Source organism: Crotalus tigris, unplaced genomic scaffold (genome assembly GCF_016545835.1).
Source record: "Crotalus tigris isolate CLP2741 ecotype Arizona unplaced genomic scaffold, ASM1654583v1 scf7180000019422.807890, whole genome shotgun sequence".
Taxonomy (NCBI): domain Eukaryota; kingdom Metazoa; phylum Chordata; class Lepidosauria; order Squamata; family Viperidae; genus Crotalus; species Crotalus tigris.
Genome location: NW_024097531.1, coordinates 771865 through 792567, shown reverse-complemented (window position 1 = coordinate 792567; position 20703 = coordinate 771865).

Below are 20703 nucleotides of genomic sequence, written 5' to 3'. Positions count from 1 at the left end.
GTGCGAGGGAACGGTTAGGAGGGAACTGACTTTTCTAGTCTACCGTAACTATGTTTCCTGGTAAAAAAATAGGAAAATCCTATAGGAGGAAAATTCCAGTTAGGATTAGGGTTAGGTCACCATGACCTTGGAGTGAAAAATGGACATTGCCAGAAAACTCAGAGTGCTTGGGTATGGTTAGGAGGCCACTGACTTTTTTTATCTACCCTATCAATGTTTCCTGGTAAAATACATGGGAAAATCCCATTGGAGGAAAATTCCAGTAAGGGTTAGGGATAGCTCACCATGAACTCGGATAGAAAAATGGACACTGCCAGAACACTCAGAGTGCGTGGGAACGGTTAGGAGGGAACTGACTTTTCTAGTCTACCGTAACTATGTTTCCTGGTAAAAAAATGGGAAAATCCTATAAAGGAAAATTCCAATTAGGATTAGCGTTAGGTCACCATGAACTTGGAGTGAAAAATGGACACTGCCAGAAAACTCAGATTGCTTGGGTATGGTTAGGAGGGCACTGACTTTTCTTATCTACCCTATCAATGTTTCCTGGTAAAATACATGGGAAAATCCCATTGGAGGAAAATTCCAGTAAGGGTTAGGGATAGCTCACCATGAACTCGGATAGAAAAATGGACACTGCCAGCACACTCAGAGTGCTTGGGTATGGTTAGGAGGACACTGACTTTTCTTATCTACCCTATCAATGTTTCCTGGTAAAATACATGGGAAAATCCCATTGGAGGAAAATTCCACCTAGGGTTAGGGTTAGCTCACCATGAACTTGGATAGAAAAATGGACTCTGCTAGCACACTCAGAGTGCTTGGGTACGGTTAGGAGGGCACTGACTTTTCTTATCTACCGTAACTATGTTTCCTGGTAAAAAAATGGGAAAATCCCATTGGAGGAAAATTCCACTTAAGGTTAGGGATAGCTCACCATGAACTCGGATAGAAAAATGGACACTGCCAGCACACTCAGAGTGCTTGGGTATGGTTAGGAGGACACTGAATTTTTTTATCTACCCTATCAATGTTTCCTTGTAAAATGCATGGGAAAATCCCATTGGAGGAAAATTCCACTTAGGGTTAGGGTTAGCTCACCATGAACCCGGATAGAAAAATGAACACTACCAGCAAACTCAGAGTGCTTGGGTACAGTTTGGAGAGCACTGATTTTTCTAGTCTACCGTAACTATGTTTCCTGGTAAAATACGTGCGAACATCCCATTGGGGGAAATTCCAGTTAGGATTAGGGTTAGGTCACCATAAACTAGAAAAGTCAGTGCTCTCCTAACCGTACCCAAGAACTCTGATTGTTCAGGCAGTGTTCATTTTTCTCTCTGAGTTAATGGTGAGCTAACCCTAACCCTAAGTGGAATTTTCCTCCAAAGGGATTTTCCCATGTATTTTACCAGGAAACATTAATATGGTAGATAAGAAAAATCAGTGCCCTCCTAACCATAAAATACATGGGGAAATCCCATTGGAGGAAAATTCCAGTTAGGGTTAGGGTTAGATCACCATGAACTCGGATAGAAAAATGGATACTGTCAGCAGACTCACAGTGCTTGGGTAGGGTTAGTTGGGCACTGACTTTTCTAGTCTACCGTAAGGATGTTTCCTGGTAAAATACATGGGAAAATCCCATTGGGGGAAAATTCCAGTTAGGATTAGGGTTAGGTCACCATGAACTCAGAGAGAAAAATGGACACTGCCAGCAAACTCAGATTGCTTGGGTATGGTTAGGAGGGCACTGACTTTACTTATCTACCCTATCAATGTTTCCTGGTAAAATACAAGGGAAAATCCCTTTGTTGGAAAATTCCAGTTAGTATTAGGGTTCGGTCACCATGAACTAGAAAAGTCAGTGCCCTCCTAACTGTACCCAAGCACTCTGAGTTTGCTGGAAGTGTCCATTTTTCTATCCGAGTTCATGGTGACCTAACCCTAACCCTAACTGGAATTTTCCTCCAATGGGATTTTCCCATGTATTTTACCAGGAAACATTGATAGGGTAGATAAGAAAAGTCAGTGCCCTCCTAACCATACCCAAGCACTCTGAGTTTGTTGCAGTGTCCATTTTTCTCTCTGAGTTCATGGTGACCTAACCCTAATCCTAACTGGAATTTTTCCCCAATGGGATTTTCCCATGTATTTTACCAGGAAACATAGATACGGTAGACTAGAAAAGGCAGTGCCCTCCTAACCATACCCAAGCACTCTGAGTATGCTGGCAGTATCCATTTTTCTATCCAAGTTCATGGTTACCTAATCCTAATCCTAACTGGAATTTTCCTCCAATAGGATTTTCCCATGTATTTTACCAGGAAACATAGTTACAGTAGACTAGAAAATTCAGTACCCTCCTAATCATACCCAAGCACTCTGAGTGTGCTGACAGTATCCATTTTTCTATCTGAGTTCATGGTGACCTAACCCTAACCCTAACTGTATTTTTCCTCCAATGGGATTTTCCCATGTATTTTACCAGGAAACATTAATACGGTAGATAAGAAAAGTCAATGCCCTCCTAACTATAAAATTCCACTTAGGGTTAGGGTTAGCTCACCATGAAACCGATAGAAAAATGGACACTACCAGTAAACTCAGAGTGCTTGGATATGGTTAGGAGGGCACTGACTTTTCTAGTCTACCCTATCTATGTTTCCTGGTAAAATACATGGGAAAATCCCACTGGAGGAAAATTTAACATAGGGTTAGGGTTAGGTCACCTTGAATCTGAGAGAAAAATATACACAGCCAGCAAACACGGAATGCTTAGGTACCATTAGAAGGGCACTGACTTTTCTAGTCTACCCTATCTATGTTTCCTGCTAAAATACATGGGAAAATCCCATTGAAGGAAAATTCCACTTAGGGTTAGGTCACTATGAACTCGGAGAGAAAAATAGAAACTGACAGCAAACTAAGAGTGCTTGGGTATGGTTAGGAGGGCACTGATATTTCTAGTCTACCCTATCTATGTTTCCTGGTAAAATACATAGGAAAATCCCATTGGAGAAAAATTCCACTAAGGGTTAGGGTTAGCTTAGCATGAACTCAGAGAGAATAATGAACACTGCCAGCAAAGTCAGAGTGCTTCGGTACGGTTTGGAGAGCACTGACTTTTCTAGTGTACCATAACTATCTTTCCTGGTAAAATACATGGGAAAATCCTATTGGAGGAAAATTCCAGTTAGGATTAGGGTTAGGTCACCATGAACTTGGAGAGAAAAATGGACACTGCCAGCAAACTCAGAGTGCTTGTGTAAGGTTGGGAGAGCACTGAATTTTCTTATTTATCCTATCTATATTTCCTGGCAAAATACATGGGAAAACCCCATTGGGGAAAAATTCCAGTTAGAATTAAGGTTAGGTCACCATGAACTCAGAGAGAAAAATGGACACTGCAACAAACTCAGAGTGCTTGTGTACGGTTTGCAGAGCACTGATTTTTCTTATTTATCCTATCAATGTTTCCTGGTAAAATACATGGGAAAATCCCATTGGAGGAAAATTCCAGTTAGGATTAGGTTTAGGTCACCATGAACTGAGACAGAAAAATGGACACAGCCAGCATACTCAGATTGCTTGGGTATGGTTAGGAGGGCACTGACTTTTCTAGTCTACCGTAACTATGTTTCCTGGTAAAATACATGGGAAAATCCTATTGGAGGAAAATTCCAGTTAGGATTAGGGTTAGGTCACGATGAACTCAGAGAGAAAAATGGACATTGCCAGTATACTCAGAGTGCTTGGGTATGGTTAGGAGGGCACAGACTTTTCTAGTCTACCGTATCTATGATTCCTGGTAAAATACATGGGAAAATCCCATTGGGGGGAAATTCCAGTTAGGTTTAGGGTTAGTTCACCATGAACTAGAAAAGTCAGTGCCCTCCTAACCATACCCAAGCACTCTGAGTATGCTGGCTGCGTCCATTTTTCTCTCTCAGTTCATGGTGACCTTACACTAATCCTAACTGGAATTTTTCCCCAATGGGATTTTCCCATGTATTTTACCAGGAAACATAGATACGGTAGACTAGAAAAGTCAGTGCCCTCCTAACCATACCCGAGCACTCTGAGTGTTCTGGCAGTGTACATTTTTCTCTCTGAGTTAATGGTGAGCTAACCCTAACCCTAAGTGGAATTTTCCTCCAATGTGATTTTCCCATGTATTTTACAAGGAAACATTAATAGGGCAGATGAGAAAAGTCAATGCCCTCCTAACCATAAAATACATGGGAAAATCTCATTGGAGGAAAATTCCTCTTAGGGTTAGGGATAGCTCACCATGAACTCGGATAGAAAAATGGACACTGCTAGCACACGCAGAGTGCTTGGGTATGGTTAGGAGGGCACTGACTTTTCTAGTCCACCGTAATTATGTTTGCTGGTAAAATACATGGGAAAATCCGATGGGAGGAAAATTCCAGTTTGGATTAGGGTTAGGTCACCATGAACTCAGAAAGAAAAATGGACATTGCCAGCATACTCAGAGTGCTTGGGTACGGTCAGGAGGGCACTGACTTTTCTAGTCTACCGTATCTATGTTTCCTGGTAAAATACATGGGAAAATCCTATTGGAGGAAAATTCCAGTTTGGATTAGGGTTAGGTCACCACGAACTCAGAGAGAAAAATGGACACTGCTAGCAAACTCAGAGTGCTTGAGTATGGTTAGGAGGGCACTGACTTTTCTTATCTACCCTATCAATGTTTCCTGGTAAAATACATGGGAATATCCCATTGGAGGAAAATTCCAGTTAGGGTTAGGGTTAGGTCACCATGAACTCGGATAGAAAAATGGATACTGTCAGCACACTCAGAGTGCTTGGGTATGCTTAGGAGGGCGCTGACTTTTCTAGTCTACCGTAACTATGTTTCCTGCTGAAATACCTGGGAAAATCACTTTCGGGGAAAATTCCAGTTAGGATTAGGGTTAGGTCACCATAAACTAGAAAAGTCAGTGCCCTCCTAACCGTACCCATGTTCTCTGAGTGTGCTGACAGTATTCATTTTTCTATCCGAGTTCATGGTGACCTAACCGTACCCCTAACTGGAATTTTCCTCCAATGGGATTTTCCCATGTATTTTACCAGGAAACTTTGATAGGGTAGATAAGAATAGTTAGTGCCCTCCTAACCATACCCAAGCACTCTGAGTTTGCTAGCAGTGTCCATTTTTCTATCTGAGTTCATGGTGACCTAACACTAATCCTAACTGGAATTTTCCTCCAATAGGATTTTCCCATGTATTTTACCAGGAAACAAAGTTACGGTTGACTAGAAAAGTCAGTGCTCTCCAAACCGTACCCAAGCACTCTGAGTTTGCTGGCTGTGTCCATTATTCTCTCTGAGTTCATGGTGACCTAACCCTAATAGTAACTGGAATTTTTCCTCAATGGGATTTTTCCATGTATTATACCAGGAGACTTTGATAGGGTAGATAAGAAAAGTCAGTGCCCTCCTAACCATACCCAAGCACTCTGAGTTTGCTAGCAGTGTCCATTTTTCTATCTGAGTTCATGGTGACCTAACACTAATCCTAACTGGAATTTTCCTCCAATAGGATTTTCCCATGTATTTTACCAGGAAACAAAGTTACGGTTGACTAGAAAAGTCAGTGCTCTCGAAACCGTACCCATGCACTCTGAGTTTGCTGGCTGTGTCCATTATTCTCTCTGAGTTCATGGTGACCTAACCCTAATAGTAACTGGAATATTTCCTCAATGGGATTTTTCCATGTATTTTATCAGGAAACATTGATAGGGTAGAGAAGAAAAGTAAGTGCCCTCCTAATCATACCCAAGCACTCTGAGTTTGCTGGCAGTGTCCATTATTCTCTCTGAGTTCATGGTGACCTAACCCTAATTGTAACTGGAATTTTTCCTCCAATGGGATTTTCCCATGTATTTTACCAGGAAACATTAATAGGGTAGATGAGAAAAGTCAGTGCCCTCCTAAGCATAAAATGCATGGGAAAATCCCATTGGAGGAACATTCCAGTTAACGTTAAGGTTAGGTCACCATGAACTCGGATAGAAAAATGGATACTGTCAGCATACTCAGAGTGCTTGGGTATGGTTAGGAGGGCACTGACTTTTCTAGTCTACCGTAAAGATTTTTCCTGGTAAAATACATGGGAAAATCCCATTGGGGGAAAATTCCAGTTAGGATTAGGGTTAGGTCACCATGAACTTGGAGTGAAAAATGGACACTGCCAGAAAACTGAGATTGCTTGGGTATGGTTAGGAGGGCACTGACTTTTCTTATCTACCCGATCAATGTTTCCTGGTAAAATACATGGGAAAATCCCATTGGAGGAAAATTCCACTTAGGGTTAGGGATAGCTCACCATGAACTCGGATAGAAAAATGGACACTGCCACAACACTCAGAGTGCTTGGGTGTGGTTAGGAGGGCACTGACTTTTCTTATCTACCCTATCAATGTTTCCTGGTAATATACATGGAAAAATCCCATTGGAGGAAAATACCAGTTAGGATTAGGGTTAGCTCACCATAAACTCGGATAGAAAAATGGACACTGCCAGAACACTCAGAGTGCGTGGGTACGGTTAGGAGGGAACTGACTTTTCTAGTCTACCGTAACTATGTTTCCTGGTAAAATAGATGGGAAAATCCCATTGGAGGAAAATTCCATTTAGGGTTAGGGTTAGGTCACCATGAACTCGGATAGAAAAATGGATACTGTCAGCACACTCAGAGTGCTTGGGTATGGTTAGGAGGGCACTGACTTTTCTAGTCTACCGTAACTATGTTTCCTGGTAAAATACATGGGAAAATCCTATTGGAGGGAAATTCCAGTTAGGATTAGGGTTAGGTCACCATGAACTCAGAGAGAAAAATTGTTACTGCCAGCAAACTCAGAGTTCTTGGGTATGGTTTGGAGGGCACTGACTTTTCTTATCTACCCCATCAAAGTTTCCTGGTAAAATACATGGGAAAATCCCATTGGAGGAAAATTCCACTTAGGGTTAAGGTTAGGTCACCATGAACTCGGATAGAAAAATGCACACTACCAGCACATTCAGAGTGATTCGGTACGGTTACGAGGGCACTGACTTTTCTCGTCTACCGTATCTAAGTTTCCATGTAAAATACATGGGAAAATCCCATTGCAGGAAAATTCTACTTAGGGTTAGGGTTAGGGTTAGGTCAACATGAACTCGGATAGAAAAATGGACACTGTCAGCACACTCAGAGTGCTTGGGTACGGTTAGGACGGCACTGACTTTTCTAGTCTACTGTAACTACGTTTCCTCGTAAAATACATGGGGAAATCCTATTGGAGAAAAATTCCAGTTAGGTTTAGGGTTAGGTCACCATGAACGTAGAGAGAAAAATGGACACTGCCATCAAACTCAGAGTGCTTGGGTATGGTTAGGAGGGCACTGACATTTCTAGTCTACCGTATCTAAGTTACCTGGTAGAATACATTGGAAAATCCCATTGGGGGGAAATTCCAGTTAGGGGTAGGGTTAGGTCACCATGAACTCGGATAGAAAAATGAATACTGTCAGCACACTCAGAGAACCTGGGTATGGTTAGGAGGGCACTGACTTTTCTAGTTTATGGTGACCTAACCCTAATTCTAACTGCAATTTTCCTCCAATGGGATTTTCCCATGTATTTTACCAGGAAACATAGATACGGTAGATAAGAAAAGTCAGTGCCCTCCTAACCATACCCAAGAACTCTGAGTTTGTTGCAGTGTCCATTTTTCTCTCTCAGTTCATGGTGTCTTAACCCTAATCCTAACTGGAATTTTTCCCCAATGGGATTTTCCCATGTATTTTACCAGGAAACATAGATACGGTAGACTAGAAAAGTCAGTGCCCTCCTAAGCATACCCAAGCACTCTGAGTTTGCTGGCAGTGTCCATTATTCTCTCTGAGTTCATGGTGACCTAACCCTAACGCTGACTGGAATTTTCCTCCAATGGGATTTTCCCATGTATTTTATGGTTCGAGGGCACTGACTTTTCTCATCTACCGTATTAAAGTTTCCTGGTAAAATACATGGGAAAAATCCCATTGGAGGAAAATTCCACGTAGGGTTAGGGTTAGCTCAACATTAACTCAGAGAGTAAAATGGACACTGCCAGAACACTCAGCGTGCTAGGGTATGGTTAGGAGGGCACTGACTTTTCTAGTCTACCGTATCTATGTTTCCTGGTAAAATACATGGAAAAATCCCATTGGGGAAACATTCCAGTTACGATTAGGGTTAGGTCACCAGAACTCTGAGAGAAAAATGGACACTGCTAGCAAACTCAGAGTGCTTGGGTATGGTTAGGAGGGCACTGACATTTCTTATCTATCCTATCAATATTTCCTGATAAAATACATGGGAAAATCCCATTGGAGGAAAATTCCAGTTAGAATTAGGGTTAGGTCACCATGAACTCAGAGAGAGAAATGGACACTGCAAGCATACTCAGAGTGCTTGGGTATGGTTAGGAGGGCACTTACTTTTCTAGTCTACCGTATCTAAGTTTCCTGGTAAAATACATTGGAAAATCCCATTGGGGGGAAATTCCAGTTAGGATTAGGGTTAGGTCACCATGAACTTAGAGAGAAAAATGGACATTGCCAGCATACTCAGAGAGCTTGGGTATGGTTAGGAGGGCACTGACTTTTCTAGTTCATGGTGACCTAACCTTAACCCTAAGTGGAATTTTCCACCAATGGCCTTTTCCCCTGTATTTTACCAGGAAACATAGATACGGTAGATAAGAAAAGTCAGTGCCCTCCTAACCATACCCAAGCACTCTGAGTGTGCTGGCAGTGTCCATTTTTCTCTGGACACTGCCAGCAAACTCAGATTGCTTGGGTATGGTTAGGAGGGCACTGACTTTACTTATCTACCCTATCAATGTTTCCTGGTAAAATACATGGGAAAATCCCATTGGGGGGAAATTCCAGTTAGGATTAGGGTTAGGTCACCATGAACTAGAAAACTCAGTGCACTCCTAACCGTACCCAAGCACTCTGAGTTTGCTGGAAGTGTCCATTTTTCTATCCGAGTTCATGGTTACCCAACCCTAACCCTAACTGGAATTTTCCTCCAATGGGATTATTCCATGTATTTTACCAGGAAACATTGATAGGGTTGATAAGAAAAGTCAGTGCCCTCCTAACCATACCCCAGTCCTCTGAGTTTTTTGCAGTGTCCATTTTTCTCTCTGAGTTCATGGTGACCTAACCCTAATCCTAACTGCAATTTTCCTCCAATAGGATTTTCTCATGTATTTTACCAGGAAACATAGTTACGGTAGACTAGAAAAGTCAGTGCTCCCCAAACCGTACCAAGCACTCTGAGTTTGCTGGTAGTGTCCATTATTCTCTCTGAGTTCATGGTGACCTAACCCTAATCCTAACTGGAATTTTTCCCCAATGGGATTTTTCCATGTATTTTACCAGGAAACATAGATACGGTAGACTAGAAAAGTCAGTGCCCTCCTAACCATACCCTAGCACTCTGAGTGTTCTTGCAGTGTCCAGAGAAAAATGGACACTGCCAGCATACTCAGAGTGCTTGGGTATGGTTAGGAGGGCACTTATTTTTCTAGTCTACCGTACCTAGGTTTCCTGGTAAAATACATTGGAAAATCCCATTGGGGGGAAATTCCAGTTACGATTAGGGTTAGGTCACCATGAATTAGAAAAGTCAGTGCCCTCCTGACCGTACCCAAGCACTCTGAATTTGCTGGAAGTGTCCATTTTTCTATCCGATTTCATGGTGACCTAACCGTAACCCTAACTGGAATTTTCCTCCAATGGGATTTTCCCATGTATTTTACCAGGAAATATAGATATGGTAGATAAGAAAAGTCAGTGCCCTCCTAACCATACCCAAGCACTCTGAGTTTGTTGCAGTGTCCATTTTTCTCTCTCAGTTCATGGTGACTTCACCCTAATCCTAACTGTAATTTTTCCCCAATGGGATTTTCCCATGTATTTTACCAGGAAACATAGATACGGTAGACTAGAAAAGTCAGTGCCCTCCTAACCATACCCAAGCACTCTGAGAATGCTGGCAGTATCCATTTTTCTATCCGAGTGCATGGTGACCTAACCCTAATCCTAACTGGAATTTTCCTCCAAGAGGATTTTCCCATGTATTTTACCAGGAAGCACAGTGACGGTAGACTAGAAATGTCAGTGCTCTCCTAACCATACACTAGCACTCTGAGTGTTCTGGCAGTGTCCAGAGAAAAATGGACACTGCCAGCAAACTCGGATTGCTTCGGTATGACTAGGGGATTTTCCCATGTATTTTACCAGGAAACATTGATAGGGTAGATAAGAAAAGTCAGTGCCCGCCTAACCATACCCAAGCTCTCTGAGTATGCTGGCAATGTCCATTTTTCTCTCTGAGTTCCTCGTGACCTAACCCTAACCCTAACTAGAATTTTCCTCCAATAGGATTTTCCCATGTATTTTACAAGAAAACATAGTTACGGTAGACTAGAAAAGTCAGTGCCCTCCTAACCATACCCAAGCACTCTGAGTTTGTTGCAGTGTCCATTTTTCTCTCTCAGTTCATGGTGACTTCACCCTAATCCTAACTGTAATTTTTCCCCAATGGGATTTTCCCATGTATTTTACCAGGAAACATAGATACGGTAGACTAGAAAAGTCAGTGCCCTCCTAACCATACCCAAGCACTCTGAGAATGCTGGCAGTATCCATTTTTCTATCCGAGTGCATGGTGACCTAACCCTAATCCTAACTGGAATTTTCCTCCAATAGGATTTTCCCATGTATTTTACCAGGAAGCACAGTGACGGTAGACTAGAAATGTCAGTGCTCTCCTAACCATACACTAGCACTCTGAGTGTTCTGGCAGTGTCCAGAGAAAAATGGACACTGCCAGCAAACTCGGATTGCTTCGGTATGACTAGGGGATTTTCCCATGTATTTTACCAGGAAACATTGATAGGGTAGATAAGAAAAGTCAGTGCCCGCCTAACCATACCCAAGCTCTCTGAGTATGCTGGCAATGTCCATTTTTCTCTCTGAGTTCCTCGTGACCTAACCCTAATCCTAACTAGAATTTTCCTCCAATAGGATTTTCCCATGTATTTTACAAGAAAACATAGTTACGGTAGACTAGAAAAGTCAGTGCCCTCCTAACCATACCCAAGCACTCTGAATATGATGACAGTATCCATTTTTCTATCCGAGTTCATGGTGAGCTAACCCTAATCCTAACTGGAATTTTCCCCCAATGGGATTTTCCCATGTATTTTACCAGGAAACATAAATACGGTAGACTAGAAAAGTCAGTGCCCTCCTAACCATACCCAAGCACTCTGAGTATGCTGGCAGTGTCCATTTTGCTTTCTCAGTTCATGGTGACCTAACCGTAATCCTAACTCTAATTTTCTTCCAATGGGATTGTCCCATGTATTTTACCAGGAAACATTGATAAGATAAATAAGAAAAGTCAATGCTCTGCAAACCGTACACAAGCACTCTGAGTTTGTTGCAGTGTCCATTTTTCTCTGTGAGTTCATGGTGACCTAACCTTAATTCTAACTGGAATTTTTCCCCAATAGGATTTTCCCATGTATTTTACCAGGAAACATAGTTACAGTAGACTAGAAAAGTCAGTGCCCTCCTAACCATAGCCAAGCACTCTGAGTTTGCTTACAGTGTCCACTTTTCTCTCCGAGTTCATGATGACCTAACCCTAATCCTAAGTGATATTTTCCTCTAATTGGATTTTCCCATGTATTTTACGAGAAAACATAGTTACAGTAGACTGGAAAAGTCAGTGCCCTCCTAACCATACCCAAGCACTCTGAGTGTGCTGATAGTATCCATTTTTCTATCTGAGTTCATGGTGACCTAACCCTAACCCTAACTGGATTTTTCCTCCAATGGGATTTTCCCATGTATTTTACCAGGAAACATTAATACGGTAGATAAGAAAAGTCAGTGCCTTCCTAACCATAAAATATATGGGGAAATACCATTGGAGGAAAATTCTAGATAGGGTTAGGGTTAGGTCACCATGAACTCGGATAGAAAAAGGGATACTGTCAGCACAATCAGAGTGCTTGGGTATGGTTAGGAGGGCACTGACTTTTCTAGTGTACCGTAACTATGTTTCCTGGTAAAATACATGGGAAAATCCTATTGGAAGAAAATTCCAGTTAGGATTAGGGTTAGGTCACGATGAACTCAGAGAGAAAAATGGACATTGCCAGTATACTCAGAGTGCTTGGGTATGGTTAGGAGGGCACAGACTTTTCTAGTCTACCGTATCTATAATTCCTGGTAAAATACATGGGAAAATCCCATTGGGGGAAAATTCCAGTTAGGATTAAGGTTAGCTCACCATGAACATGGAGAGAAAAATGGACACTGCCAGCAAACTCAGATTGCTTGGGTATGGTTAGGAGGGCACTGACTTTACTTATCTACCCTATCAATGTTTCCTGGTAAAATACATGAGAAAATCCCTTTAGGGGAAAATTCCAGTTAGGATTAGGGTTAGGTCACCATGAACTAGAAAAGTCAGTGCCCTCCTAACCGTACCCAAGCACTCTGAGTGTGCTGATAGTATCCATTTTTCTATCTGAGTTCATGGTGACCTAACCCTAACCCTAACTGGATTTTTCCTCCAATGGGATTTTCCCATGTATTTTACCAGGAAACATTAATACGGTAGATAAGAAAAGTCAGTGCCTTCCTAACCATAAAATATATGGGGAAATACCATTGGAGGAAAATTCTAGATAGGGTTAGGGTTAGGTCACCATGAACTCGGATAGAAAAAGGGATACTGTCAGCACAATCAGAGTGCTTGGGTATGGTTAGGAGGGCACTGACTTTTCTAGTGTACCGTAACTATGTTTCCTGGTAAAATACATGGGAAAATCCTATTGGAAGAAAATTCCAGTTAGGATTAGGGTTAGGTCACGATGAACTCAGAGAGAAAAATGGACATTGCCAGTATACTCAGAGTGCTTGGGTATGGTTAGGAGGGCACAGACTTTTCTAGTCTACCGTATCTATAATTCCTGGTAAAATACATGGGAAAATCCCATTGGGGGAAAATTCCAGTTAGGATTAAGGTTAGCTCACCATGAACATGGAGAGAAAAATGGACACTGCCAGCAAACTCAGATTGCTTGGGTATGGTTAGGAGGGCACTGACTTTACTTATCTACCCTATCAATGTTTCCTGGTAAAATACATGAGAAAATCCCTTTAGGGGAAAATTCCAGTTAGGATTAGGGTTAGGTCACCATGAACTAGAAAAGTCAGTGCCCTCCTAACCGTACCCAAGCATTCTGAGTTTGCTGGAAGTGTCCATTTTTCTATCCGAGTTCATGGTGACCTAACCCTAATCCTAACTGGAATTTTCCTCCAATAGGTTTTTCCCATGTATTTTACCAGGAAACATAGTTACAGTAGACTAGAAAACTCAGTGCCCTCCTAATCACACCCAAGCACTCTGAGCGTGCTGACAGTATACATTTTTCTATCCGAGTTCATGGTGACCTAACCCTAACCCTAATTGGAATTTTTCTTTAATGGGATTTTCCCATGTATATTACCAGGAAACATTGATAGGGCAGATAAGAAAAGTCAGTGCCCTCCTAACCATACCCAAGCACTCTGAGTTTGCTAGCAGTGTCCATTTTTCTCTCTGAGTTCATGGTGACCTAACCCTAATCCTAACTGGAATTTTCCTCCAATAGGATTTTCCCATGTATTTTACCAGGAAACATAGTTACAGTAGACTAGAAAACTCAGTGCCCTCCTAACCATACCCAAGCACTCTGAGTTTGCTAGCAGTGTCCATTTTTCTCTCTGAGTTCATGGTGACCTAACCCTAACCCTAACTGGATTTTTCCTCCAATGGGATTTTCCCATGTATTTTACCAGGAAACATTAATACGGTAGATAAGAAAAGTCAGTGCCCTCCTAACCATAAAATACATGGGGAAATGCCATTGGAGGAAAATTCCACTTAGGGTTACGGATAGCTCACCATGAACTCGGATAGAAAAATGGACACTGCCAGCACACTCAGAGTGCTTGGGTATGGTTAGGAGGACACTGAATTTTCTTATCTACCCTATCAATGTTTCCTTGTAAAATACATGGGAAAATCCCATTGGAGGAAAATTCCACTAAGGGTTAGGGTTAGCTCACCATGAACCCGGATAGAAAAATGGACACTGCCAGAACACTCAGAGTGTGTGGGTACGGTTAGGAGGGAACTGACTTTTCTACTATACCGTAACTATGTTTCTTGGTAAAAAAATGGGAAAATCCCATTGGAGGAAAATTCCACTTAGGGTTAGGGATAGCTCACCATGAACTCGGATAGAAAAATGGACACTGCTAGCAAACTCAGAGTGCTTGGGTATGTTTAGGAGGGCACTGACTTTTCTAATCTACCGTATCTATGTTTCCTGGTAAAATATATGAGAAAATCCTATAGGAGGAAAATTCCAGTTAGGATTAGGGTTAGGTCAACATGACCTTGGAGTGAAAAATGGACACTGCCAGAAAACTCAGAGTGCTTGGGTATGGTTAGGAGGCCACTGACTTTTCTTATCTACCCTATCAATGTTTCCTGCTAAAATACATGGGAAAATCCCATTGGAGGAAAATTCCAGTAAGGGTTAGGGATAGCTCACCATGAACTCGGATAGAAAAATGGACACTGCCAGAACACTCAGAGTGCGTGGGAACGGTTAGGAGGGAACTGACATTTCTAGTCTACCGTAACTATGTTTCCTGGTAAAAAAATGGGAAAATCCTATAGGAGGAAAATTCCAGTTAGGATTAGGGTTAGGTCACCATGAACTTGGAGTGAAAAATGGACACTGCCAGAAAACTCAGATTGCTTGGGTATGGTTAGGAGGGCACTGACTTTTCTTATCTACCCTATCAATGTTTCCTGGTAAAATACATGGGAAAATCCCACTGGAGGAAAATTCCACTTAGGGTTAGGATAGCTCACCATGAACTCGGATAGAAAAATGGACACTGCCAGCACACTCAGAGTGCTTGGGTATGGTTAGGAGGACACTGAATTTTCTTATCTACCCTATCAATTTTTCCTTGTAAAATACATGGGAAAATCCCATTGGAGGAAAATTCCACTTAGGGTTAGGGTTAGCTCACCATGAACCCGGATAGAAAAATGGACACTGCCAGAACACTCAGAGTGCGTGGGTACGGTTAGGAGGGAACTGACTTTTCTACTCTACCGTAACTATTTTTCCTGGTAAAAAAATGGGAAAATCCCATTGGAGGAAAATTCACTTAGGGTTAGGGATAGCTCACCATGAACTCGGATAGAAAAATGGACACTGCTAGCAAACTCAGAGTGCTTGGGTATGGTTAGGAGGGCACTGACTTTTCTTATAAACCCTATCAATGTTTCCTGGTAAAATACATGGGAAAATCCCTTTGGAGGAAAATTCCAGTTAGGGTTAGGGATAGCTCAACATGAACTCGGATAGAAAAACGGACACTGCCAGAACACTCAGAGTGCGTGGGAACGGTTAGGAGGGAACTGACTTTTCTAGTCTACCGTAACTATGTTTCCTGGTAAAAAAATGGGAAAATCCTATAAAGGAAAATTCCAGTTAGGATTAGCGTTAGGTCACCATGAACTTGGAGTGAAAAATGGACACTGCTAGAAAACTCAGATTGCTTGGGTATGGTTAGGAGGGCACTTACTTTTCTTATCTACCCTATCAATGTTTCCTGGTAAAATACATGGGAAAATCCCATTGGAGGAAAATTCCACTTAGGGTTAGGGATAGCTCACCATGAACTCGGATAGAAAAACAGACACTGCCAGCAAACTCAGAGTGCTTGGGTATGGTTAGGAGGGCACTGACTTTTCTTATCTACTCTATCAATGTTTCCTGGTAAAATACATGGGAAAATCCCATTGGAGGAAAATTCCACTTAGGGTTAGGGATAGCTCACCATGAACTCGGATAGAAAAATGGACACTACCAGAACACTCAGAGTGCGTGGGAACGGTTAGGAGGGAACTGACTTTTCTAGTCTACCGTAACTATGTTTCCTGGTAAAAAAATGGGAAAATCCTATAGGAGGAAAATTCCAGTTAGGATTAGGGTTAGGTCACCATGAACTTGGAGTGAAAAATGGACACTGCCAGAAAACTCAGACTGCTTGGGTATGGTTAGGAGGGCACTGACTTTTCTAGTCTACCGTAACTATGTTTCCTGGTAAAAAAATGGGAAATCCTATAGGAGGAAAATTCAAGTTAGGATTAGGGTTAGGTCACCATGAACTTGGAGTGAAAAACGGACACTGCCAGAACACTGAGAGTGCGTGCGTACGGTTAGGAGGGAACTGACTTTTCTAGTCTACCGTAACTATGTTTCCTGGTAAAAAAATGGGAAAATCCCATTGGAGGAAAATTCCACTTAGGGTTAGGGATAGCTCACCATGAACTCGGATACAAAAATGGACACTGCTAGCACACTCAGAGTGCTTGGGTATGGTTAGGAGGACACTGAATTTTCTTATCTACCCTATCAATTTTTCCTTGTAAAATACATGGGAAAATCCCATTGGAGGAAAATTCCACTTAGGGTTAGGGTTAGCTCACCATGAACCCGGATAGAAAAATGGACACTGCCAGAACACTCAGAGTGCGTGGGTACGGTTAGGAGGGAACTGACTTTTCTAGTCTACCGTAACTATGTTTCCTGGTAAAAAAATGGGAAAATCCCATTGGAGGAAAATTCACTTAGGGTTAGGGATAGCTCACCATGAACTCGCTTAGAAAAATGGACACTGCTAGCAAACTCAGAGTGCTTGGGTATGGTTAGGAGGGCACTGACTTTTCTAGTCTACCGTATCTATGTTTCCTGGTAAGATATATGAGAAAATCCTATTGGAGGAAAATTCCAGTTAGGATTAGGGTTAGGTCACCATGAACTCAGAGAGAAAAATAGACATTGCCAGCATACTAAGAGTGCCTGGGTATGGTTCGGAGGGCACTGACTTTTCTAATCTACCGTATCTATGTTTCCTGGTAAAATACATGGGAAAATCCCATTGGGGGAAAATTCCAGTTAGGATTAGGGTTAGGTCACCATGAACTCGGAGTGAAAAATGGACACTGCCAGCACACTCAGAGTGCTTGGGTATGGTTAGGAGGGCACTGAATTTTCGTATCTACCCTATCAATGTTTCTTTGTAAAATACATGGGAAAATTCCATTGGAGGAAAATTCCACTTAGGGTTAGGTTTAGCTCACCATGAACCTGGATAGAAAAATGGACACTGCCAGAACACTCAGAGTGCGTGGGTACGGTTAGGAGGGAACTGACTTTTCTAGTCTACCGTAACTATGTTTCCTGGTAAAAAAAATGGGAAAATCCCATTGGAGGAAAATTCCAGTTAGGGTTAGGGATAGCTCACCATGAACTCGGATAGAAAAATGGACACTGCTAGCAAACTCAGAGTGCTTGGGTATGGTTAGGAGGGCAGTGACTTTTCTAGTCTACCGTAACTATGTTTCCTGGTAAAATACATGGGAAAATCCCATTAGAGGAAAATTCCAGTGAGGGATAGGGATAGCTCACCATGAACTCGGATAGAAAAATGGACACTTCCAGAACACTCAGAGTGCGTGGGAACGGTTAGGAGGGAACTGACTTTTCTAGTCTACCGTAACTATGTTTCCTGGTAAAAAAATGGGAAAATCCTATAGGAGGAAAATTCCAGTTAGGATTAGGGTTAGGTCACCATGACCTTGGAGTGAAAAATGGACACTGCCAGAAAACTCAGAGTGCTTGGGTATGGTTAGGAGGCCACTGACTTTTCTTATCTACCCTATCAATGTTTCCTGGTAAAATACATGGGAAAATCCCACTGGAGGAAAATTCCACTTAGGGTTAGGATAGCTCACCATGAACTCGGATAAAAAAATGGACACTGCCAGCACACTCAGAGTGGTTGGGTATGGTTAGGAGGACACTGAATTTTCTTATCTACCCTATCAATTTTTCCTTGTAAAATACATGGGAAAATCCCATTGGAGGAAAATTCCACTTAGGGTTAGGGTTAGCTCACCATGAACCCGGATAGAAAAATGGACACTGCCAGAACACTCAGAGTCCGTGGGTACGGTTAGGAGGGAACTGACTTTTCTACTCTACCGTAACTATTTTTCCTGGTAAAAAAATGGGAAAATCCCATTGGAGGAAAATTCACTTAGGGTTAGGGATAGCTCACCATGAACTCGGATAGAAAAATGGACACTGCTAGCAAACTCAGAGTGCTTGGGTATGTTTAGGAGGGCACTGACTTTTCTAATCTACCGTATCTATGTTTCCTGGTAAAATATATGAGAAAATCCTATTGGAGGAAAATTCCAGTTAGGATTAGGGTTAGGTCACCATGAACTCAGAGAGAAAAATGGACATTGCAAGCATACTAAGAGTTCCTGGGTATGGTTCGGAGGGCACTGACTTTTCTAATCTACCGTATCTATGTTTCCTGGTAAAATACATGGGAAAATCCCATTGGGGGAAAATTCCAGTTAGGGTTAGGGATAGCTCAACATGAACTCACTTAGAAAAACGGACACTGCCAGAAAAATCAGAGTGTGTGGGAACGGTTAGGAGGGAACTGACTTTTCTAGTCTACCGTAACTATGTTTCCTGGTAAAAAAATGGGAAAATCCTATAAAGGAAAATTCCAGTTAGGATTAGTGTTAGGTCACCATGAACTTGGAGTGAAAAATGGACACTGCCAGAAAACTCAGATTGCTTGGGTATGGTTAGGAGGGCACTTACTTTTCTTATCTACCCTATCAATGTTTCCTGGTAAAATACATGGGAAAATCCCATTGGAGGAAAATTCCACTTAGGGTTAGGGATAGCTCACCATGAACTCGGATAGAAAAATGGACACTGCCAGAAAACTCAGATTGCTTGGGTATGGTTAGGAGGGCACTGACTTTTCTTATCTACCCTATCAATGTTTCCTGGTAAAATACATGGGAAAATTCCACTGGTTGGGTATGGTTAGGAGGACACTGAATTTTCTTATCTACCCTATCAATTTTTCCTTGTAAAATACATTGGAAAATCCCATTGGAGGAAAATTCCACTTAGGGTTAGGGTTAGCTCACCATGAACCCGGATAGAAAAATGGACACTGCCAGAACACTCAGAGTGCGTGGGTAAGGTTAGGAGGGAACTGACTTTTCTAGTCTACCGTAACTATTTTTCCTGGTAAAAAAATGGGAAAATCCCATTGGAGGAAAATTCACTTAGGGTTAGGGATAGCTTACCATGAACTCGGATAGAAAAATGGACACTGCTAGCAAACTCAGAGTGCTTGGGTATGGTTAGGAGGGCACTGACTTTTCTTATAAACCCTATCAATGTTTCCTGGTAAAATACATGGGAAAATCCCTTTGGAGGAAAATTCCAGTTAGGGTTAGGGATAGCTCAACATGAACTCGGATAGAAAAACGGACACTGCCAGAACACTCAGAGTGCGTGGGAACGGTTAGGAGGGAACTGACTTTTCTAGTCTACCGTAACTATGTTTTCTGGTAAAAAAATGGGAAAATCCTATAAAGGAAAATTCCAGTTAGGATTATCGTTAGGTCACCATGAACTTGGAGTGAAAAATGGACACTGCCAGAAAACTCAGATTGCTTGGGTATGGTTAGGAGGGCACTTACTTTTCTTATCTACCCTATCAATGTTTACTTGTAAAATACATGGGAAAATCCCATTGGAGGAAAATTCCACTTAGGGTTAGGGATAGCTCACCATGAACTCGGATAGAAAAATGGACATTAGCAGAACACTCAGAGTGCGTGGGTATGGTTAGGAGGGCACTGAGTTTTCTAGTCTACCGTAACTATGTTTACTGGTAAAAAAATGGGAAAATCCTATAGGAGGAAAATTCAAGTTAGGATTAGGGTTAGGTCACCATGAACTTGGAGTGAAAAATGGACACTGCCAGAACACTCAGAGTGCGTGCGTACGGTTAGGAGGGAACTGACTTTTCTAGCCTACCGTAACTATGTTTCCTGGTAAAAAAATGGGAAAATCTCATTGGAGGAAAATTCCACTTAGGGTTAGGGATAGCTCACCATGAACTCGGATAGAAAAATGGACACTGCTAGCACACTCAGAGTGCTTAGGTATGGTTAGGAGGACACTGAATTTTCTTATCTACCCTATCAATTTTTCCTTGTAAAATACATGGGAAAATCCCATTGGAGGAAAATTCCACTTAGGGTTAGGGTTAGCTCACCATGAACCCGGATAGAAAAATGGACACTGCCAGAACACTCAGAGTGCGTGCGTACGGTTAGGAGGGAACTGACTTTTCTACTCTACCGTAACTATGTTTCCTGGTAAAAAAATGGGAAAATCCCATTGGAGGAAAATTCACTTAGGGTTAGGGATAGCTCACCATGAACTCGCTTAGAAAAATGGACACTGCTAGCAAACGCAGAGTGCTTGGGTATGGTTAGGAGGGCACTGACTTTTCTTATCTACCCTATCAATGTTTCCTGGTAAAATACATGGTAAAATCCCATTGGAGGAAAATTCCAGTTAGGGTTAGGGATAGCTCACCATGAACTCGGATAGAAAAATGGACACTGCCAGAAAACTCAGAGTGCGTGGGAAC